The sequence below is a fragment of the Numida meleagris genome, chromosome 8 (genome assembly GCF_002078875.1).
Source record: "Numida meleagris isolate 19003 breed g44 Domestic line chromosome 8, NumMel1.0, whole genome shotgun sequence".
Lineage (NCBI taxonomy): Eukaryota > Metazoa > Chordata > Aves > Galliformes > Numididae > Numida > Numida meleagris.
Window position 1 is genome coordinate 7,244,111 of NC_034416.1, and position 8,319 is coordinate 7,252,429.

Consider the following 8,319-nt stretch of genomic DNA (forward strand, 5'->3'; position numbering starts at 1 on the left):
ATTGACTGATGTATGGTATGAAAAAGTTAGTTACCAGTTGGTGATCTTTCACAACATGACCAAAATAGGGATTTTTAGTTCTCACATTAAAATCTTATATGGATTTGGATAAAAATGAATACTGGCCGCATGGATGAATGAGTTATTTGGGCAATTAATTACCACAAATGTAATCATCAGGTGTATCGACAGTACTGAAAAGTCTGCCCTTGTTTATTGTAGTTGCTCTTTCTTTTACTGACTTAGTAGGAGAAGATATATTTAAAAAAGGTATATTCCTCTTAAAGCTTTTAACATTTTTATGTTGTTTTCTATCTGCATAAAAATAGGTTTGGTATTTCAGAAGTAGCTATCTAAAATGAAAGACATGGGGCCTACCTTTTCAGCCTGGGAGATTAACCATTCTGTCTTGTACTTAGAAAAGTGAGTCTGAGAGACATGGAAAATACCTGTCCAAGGGGAAAAAAACAGAGATTTTAAATGTTTTTTTGCTGATCTTTCTATATCTTTGCATTTTTCCCTTGGAATCGCTGTGGTATTTTACCTTCTGTTGGTTATGCTTGTAACAAAAATTTCACTTCGTTGAAAAACACTGAAGCAAGAATGACCAATGATCTCATTTAAGTATGTGTGGGGGTGATCAACCTTAAGTTTCCAGTAGAAATCAAGCACCATGGCAACTCCCACCAATATTTTGTCTACACAACAGAGGAGCTTTCTAATTTCTAGTGTCTTATTATTACTGTATATCCAATTAATATCCTCTGGAAAATTTTGCATCTGGCACAGTATGATAGTGGATATTTAAAAACTGATATCCATATATTGAGAACATTAGGGAACAGTTCTCAGATTCAATCTACACAAAAAAGTAATTACATGGATCACTGATTAGGGAGTCTCTCTGACAAAGCTGATGATTATTCTGAAGAAGATGATTTGATCACCAAGTCTTTGCCTTGTGTTGACGAGCAGTATGCGTTTATACACAGTCTCTGCTAATGTTGAAAGCTCACTCCTGAGCAAATTGCAAGCCAGGTATAAGCAAACTGAAGTCTCTATTGTCTTAATGAATATGATTAAATTTCACAAAGTCAGTCACCCCGAGATATTTTAGAGTAATGCCATGGTGGAACTTTGTGAAAGGGAAATTGGTTCTACTGAAAAAGCTTTAGGAGTTGTTGGTGATAAGGAAATCATGTTCTTAGTAGCTGCAACACAGAATACCAGTTTCCACTAGGAACATGGTGCGTTGCTGGTGTCATTAAGGGCGAGACAGGAGTCTAGAAAAACTAAAGCTACTTCTGGAAAATATGGCTGTTTTAACAATGTTCTCTGTTCCAGCGTTTCTTTTTCTGAAAGTGAATAGGCAAGTAGGATTTCCAGAACTTCCTTCTGTAGCTTTTTGAATTCACTACATCTCTTACCATGTATGAATAATTTATATTTTTGAAACATAGTTGTTCTATTTTGCACTTTATCCTTTTGAAAAACCTAAAGAAATGACTAGAAACAGACAGTATGTTTCTCACCTCATCCTGCCTCTTCAATTTCATTTAAAATTTTTCTGTAATCTTCAGTAGAGGTGATGAATCTGCTTGCACCCTACAAACTCCATGAAACACAATTAAGGCTCCCAAGATACGTATGTCTCTAACATCTGAATGGTAAGTGGTGCTCTCAGAATACCTTGCAGTAATAGATAGCGTTGATTCTTGAAGTAACCTGCTTTTCCATGGACCTGAGAGTTGTGTGCAGCTGGATTGCTGAGTCCCCTGGCACATCTGTGCATCCACATCCCTGCAGAGGTACAGAGCACTATGCAGAGCTCAGTTTGCTGAGCAACACCCCTTGCTAACGCAGCTTTTCACCTCTTACACAGGAGAATGAAATCAACTCTGGATCATCTCATGAATAACGTATATACCATATGAATGAGTCACGGTTTCTGGAACTGTGAAAATGGCTGCCAGATTGCTCACCAATGAAATAGGAGATTCTGAATTGCTTTGCTTCCTGGAGAATGAAACAGTATAGCTACAGTGGCAGGAAATCCTGAAATACTGTGAAATTCATCCTACTCTGACACAGAGCTTTTACTTCATGTTTGTATCTCTGTAAGAGAAAGGATGTGGGAACATCTCTGCCCACTTTAAGCTATGTTATTCTGGCAGTGTAGGGAAAAAAAAATGTTAATCATAATTTCAAGTCGATCTTAATTCAAGCCCTAGTAATCCTCAGACAAAAATTCTAATCTGATTCCCAGATGCAAAGATTGATCTTTCCTAGAAAAATTGATTATATTGGTGATATAATGCAAACATTATATCACTGCTGATGGCTGCTTAAAGATTGCACAGAAAGCTCAAAAATCTAGAATTATATGCAATGAAATGGAATGTAAAATCTAAATTGATTTGAGCATCCTTTCCTTATCACAGCAGTCCATCAGAACATAGTAAGAGCATTGGAATAATAGAAAATCCACCTGCTTTTTTCTGTGCCATGTCTCTTATATAATGTCTGTCAAATACCTGAGGAACACTTTTACAGATTTTTGTTTGCTTGGCTTTATGCAAGCAATTTGCAGAACTCTTTTCAGATATCTTCCCACTACACAGAAACTTTCTGGAAGTAAAGCTAAAAGGAATAATGTAAAGAATACTTCTTAATCTAAATTTTTTTGATGTTCTACATCTTATGTCTCTAGAAAAGAGGGATTTTTTTTGTTCTTTTGTCCTTTTTTTCTCCCTCCATTCACTTCCCCAAAGTATTTCTAGTGACATCCAGTAACAGGTTGATTACTCTTATGTCTGAGTTTTGAGTATAAACATTACGTAATGCTATTTTTCTTTTTACTGAGATTTAAAAAGGATGCAGTCTTTCATAGTTTCAGGTTTCAGTCATCATTTATCTACCATCGTTTCTTTGTTTCAATGAGTTGGAGAGGTTAAGAAAGCAAAATGACTTTTTCTGCACCACAATGACCACCTCTAGCATGAGTACTATTCTCATCTGGATCAAATCACAAATATGGGCCTTTTTGTTTAGCTGAGTTAATCCATGCTATCTAGTGAACAGTATTTGTTCTAGTAAGAACATCTTAAGGGATAGAATGACAATGCTGATTGTTAGCATGCTTCTAGTTTTTATGCAGGTTACTGGCATCTTCGTAGGACTAGGGAATCTCATTTACTGAATCAATTTTGTTAGAATTTCAAAATTGTTTGTGATTGTATTAAACTTTATATGACACTTCTTATTAACGAGTTTGCATACTGAATACCTGAAAATAAATTTTGGTGTAAAGTACACCATTTGCACTTCTTTATAGTTGAGCCATATTACCTGAATGCAATGTGGCTGATGAATAACCCTTACTATTCCATTGTTTTGTTCTGCCATCTTAATTTCATAGCACTTTCTGCTTTCACACTTATCTCCGCTCCCACTATTCAGTACTCCATTTCTTTTATCCATTTTGCTGCCCTCCTCCTTTTGCCTAGTTTTCTTTAGAGTATTCATGTTTCTATCGTAAAACTGAAAACAGTACACAAATGTGAGCCAGTCTTCAGAAATTTAGTTTGGGTACTGTGTCTCTTCCCTTCATCCTTTTGTCTGTTGAGTCTAGTTTAAGTAGATGTACCAAACCAGGAGTTACTAACTATTCTGCAGCAGTCTGACATAATCATTAATAATGATAACTTTGCTGCATTATAAACTTTTACTATTTTTTATAGAAGTAGAGAAATATAAGGGTATAAATCCTCACAAAGAAGTTAACCAAATTTGAATAACCATGGATTTATTTAAGATGCTTATGTTGAAGTGCATCAGATCGGATTCACAGATACCCAGGGCACCCATAAATCCCAGAAATAGAGAAAAACATGAGTGCTCTATGGGCAAGTTGCTAGCCTCTCAGTGAATCAAAAATGAATGATTTTTCTGCCGAATTCTCGAAACTAGTAAGTTATTTAACTATGCCATGACCAATAGTTGATTATTCTGTCTGCACATGAAGCCAGGTAGTCTTTCTGATCTGGTGAGCAGTGAAAGGCAACCTGCTTCAGAAGATTGCAGAAACACTTGTGAGTCATAGAACTGAAATTTGGTCCCTTCCCCTGAGCACCGAGAGGAACGTCTTCTCTGCCAGATACAAATTACCATTTCTTGCTTCCTTTGAACTTATTAAAACATGAGACAGAGACAAGTCTCCATTGACTCCATGATCATTTATTAAATTAATTACTTGGTGACTCTAACAGTTATGATACAAACCCAACCCCCACCTGCTCTTTACCTTCCATATTATTCTACCTATATCTCCAAGCTGTATCTGTTATTCTGTTAGTATTTGACAACATTGATAGCTTGCACTTGAAGGTAGACAGACTGCTATGTTTAGGGTAAAATGCTGCTGAACTTATTTTGGATTGTCTGAAATTCAGCCAGAGTTGTGCTGACTAAAGGTTGGGGAAGGTGTGCTGAATATTGACTCACTTTCCCAGGAGATTGGCTCTTCATTCTTAATGGGACAGTTTTTTGAGGGTGGAGTTAGACCATGTCCATCGTGTTATAGCATTGCTATGTAAAAAAAAAAAAAACAACCCAAAAAGAGCTGATTGACTTAAAGCAAATGAAAGTAAAAAAAAACTTTAATAAAAAAAAAACCCAAACTTATTTCCGTGGGAGAATGTCAGAAGTAATTATACTGAGTGAAAGTTAAAAACAAACAAATACACTCGTAGAGCTAATGTAGCTATTAGGATCAATGTGTTTATGCCCAGATGAACAGCTGTCCAAAAAATTTAGTTGCATTTATGAACAGCACATGAATTTAGTGACAGCTAGTAATTCTGTTATGCTTAGCAAACCTACAGGCAAAGGATACCACAACAACACAGTTTTTAAGGAATAATTACACAAAAAAAACATATAAGAAAGGTGCGCATCCACGTGTACATGTGTGCACACACGTGTATGAGGTAAAGGAGTGCATCAGTGAGAGTCCACTTTGCAGATGTACTCTCTAAGTAACTAAATGTGTTTTCAGAGAAGGGGAAGGAGTGAGGTAGGTAAGACACAACATGGAAAACTTCCCTTAATGAATGAACAAAAAGTAGATGAGAAGTAGGATGGTCTGCAGTAGTTGTTTGCCTCCAGCATGCTTGAGGCATATTTAAGACACTTAAGGCCACATCAGCTTAGGAAATAACATTACTTTGTTCTGTGGTCTTATGAACTAACTTGGCTTCTTGAAAAACTTCCATAGCTTTTGATCTTCTTTTTTTCTTCTCCTCATGTTCTTCTGCCAAAGTAGAAAAAGGGGCAGAATCTGAATGCATAAATGCATGGCTTTTATGTGAACTGCATGTCTAATGAGTTCCCTTTGTACTTGTATAAATTTAAGCAACTCTGACCAAGTTGTTCTTATTAAATCTAGCCTTCTGAGTCTGTATAATGCCTGAAATGAGTTCAAGAGGACTAACCTTCCAAATGTAAATGTAGCCGGAGGTTAACACTTGCAGTGGAATTTAGAGTCCGTGAAGTTGCTATCGCAGGGTCCTTGCCTTTGACTTCTTAATTTGTTTCCTGCAGGATGTGCTACAAAAAGAGGATAACATCTATATAGCTAGGTATTTAGATTGGATAGAGGGAAAACGTGCTTAAGATCTACTAGAAGAAGAAATAAAAATGCAGATAATTGTGGAAAATGAAGAGATTGTTCAATTGTAACTGACCAAATAAAGTTCTTGTGATAATTAAATTGGTGATGGTGTCAGTACAGTATATAGGATTGTTGTAATATCAGGAACCATTGTGTTTAGCAGAGTTGTTATGTATGAGGGCTGCTCTGAAAGTAATGCCTCCTATTTTATTATGTTGGCCCATGATATCGGAGGCAGATGTTGGTAGGTTTGCAGTAGAGGCTGAACCTTTCCACTAGTATTCCGTTAAATTTTGTTGCTATGTGACAGATGGCAGCAGAGGAACAGTCTGACAAAATGGCACTGGACATAGAAGTGTGTATGAAGCAAAGTCATGGAATTGAATTGCTCCATGCAGAAAAAAAATTGCACCTGTTGACATTAATTGGCACTTGCTGAATGTTTATGGAGACCAAACAGTGTATGTGAGCTCAGTGAGGCAGTGGGTCATGAGTTTCAGCAGTGGCAACCATGATGTGAAAGACAAACCATTTTTGCAGACTTGTACAAGAGCAACATGCATGCTTTTGTTCACTGATAGCAAAAATGCATGGCTAATGGTAGTGACTATGTAGAAAAATAGCATTTTGTAGCTGTGAATTTGGTCTATCAAATAGCATTATTGTGCTCTTTGTATCTATTATAGTTTCCATGGAAACAAATAGGAGGCATTACTATCAGAGTGATCTTCATACTTAAAGATAACAGGAATTTCAGAATTTTAATAGAAGTTGGTCTGACTTGCTAGTCTAATTTTAATTTAATTTTTTTTTTTTGGATATTTGAAAAGAAGGTAAAGCTATATTGGTAACCTGTTGTTATTATTTTCTTACCCTTATTGTGCATGCAAAATAAGCTTGCACTTTCTTAGTGACTTTCCATCATTCCTTCTTGACAGTTGAATGATTTACTTTGTCTAACAACAAAAGGATGGATTAATTAATGTATGTCTTTAAAAAGGGGAAGCCAACAGTGTGAGAAGATGAAACCTTATAGCATTTTATCTTCTACAACTTGTACTTAGAGCAAGATACATCTGAAGAGAAAAATATTTCATTCTCTACTTCCAGTGAATGCGTGGAAGTTGGATTCAGTGTTTTTGTTGTGAGGCAAATGTTTAAGCATATATAAGGTTTGTTTCTGCCTTAATTTCAAGGTATTTTTATTTGATATTTCTTTGCAGCTGTGGCATTACTATGATTCATTTCAACATGCTAACATAGTGATGCATGACTGATGTAACAGCATGTGACATATCAAAACAACACTGTCAGAAACAAAGAAATTCCATTTTTAATACTGCTGCAAAGAAGCTATAATTTTTTTTGGTTAGTTTTCACTCACAGGCTTGCTAAATTTTTGTCATTTTGATCTAAGTCCAAGGGAAATTCTGAAATGTTATGAGCAGAATTCTCATTTTAAAAGCTAGAGACATGAAACAAAATCTGGATCTGAGCAGCTTTTATGTACAGCATTTATAATGGACAAAACATAAAGCAAAACTCACAGTGTTTAAATTGTGGTGTGTTTTTTTTTTTTTTGAAAATGTCACTGGTCTTATATCAACATAGTGTAGATGTTTGCTCAGCTACAAACCTGAAATAATAGTCTGCTTTCAGGGCTTTTGCTTTTTACAGATCAATTGAAGATATAAAATTATCAAATTATGTTCTTGACCTACTAGGCACCGCTTTTTACAGAAACAGAATTGCAGTGTGTACAGCACTTGGCTTAGATATCATCCATGCTTAGAACTGGAAGTGCTAATAGTGATATTCTTTTGGTTTTCCGGGGTTTGTTAAGCTTTCCAGCAGGGTAGCCAAGAATGACTGCCCCTTGGAAAACTGAGGGACTGGGGAGGCCAGCTCAGGTCCACAATAAACTATCCACTTGAAACTTTCCTCAAGCTCTCTTATTTGCATTGTTCTCTTTTGAAGTGTATCACAGTATGCTTTATGTTGGTTTGTGTCTTTTTTCCATACTGTTGCAAAATTACTTTTTGACCCTGCAAGTCTAGATGTATTTTGAGAAGCAGTGTCAAACGGTACATACCTACACAGGAAAACTGTGGAGATGTATTCTCCCTTTTCAAACTTGATGTGCTCCAGGAGACTTCTTCAGAATTCAGTGATGTAATACAACTCTGGTTATTACGTGGGCAATACTTAGCTATAGAGCTTGAAAAACTGAGCAGCCATAACAGCTGCAATTAAGATTAATCACAGAATCTGATGAATGTCTTAAGAGTTCAGCCACCTGATTTACAGGAGATCCCACTATTGACTGAAAGGCTGCAGCCAGAAAGATCAACAATAATTTTCTTTTGTGGTTTAAGAGGAGATGAAAATGTCAAAACATTTCTGGGATCTTTTCTGTTCGAAGGTGCGGCTGAACCAGTGTGATTCCTTTTTCTGATCTGTATGCACTTTAGAAATATAAATAATTTTCTGAGAATTTGTCTAAAACTTCTTTGTGGCAATGTGATAGAAGGCTAAAAGCTTCTTATTAGGAAGAGTTTGAATATTTATTGCTTCACTGTCTTTGAAAAAAAAGTTTCTTTTTTTGTTTTTTAATTTTTTTGTAGCATGATTGCTGCTGGTGGTAGTTA

The 8,319-nt window shown here is 36.0% G+C and overlaps 1 long non-coding RNA gene across 1 annotated transcript; it reads right to left on the bottom strand.

Moving 5' to 3' along the window:
• LOC110403138 lies at window positions 1,695-7,819 on the bottom strand. The gene is made up of 3 exons (XR_002441523.1): window positions 7,764-7,819; window positions 5,493-5,607; window positions 1,695-1,800 (listed from the first exon to the last, which is right to left on the bottom strand). It is a non-coding gene; the product is annotated as an uncharacterized LOC110403138 (long non-coding RNA).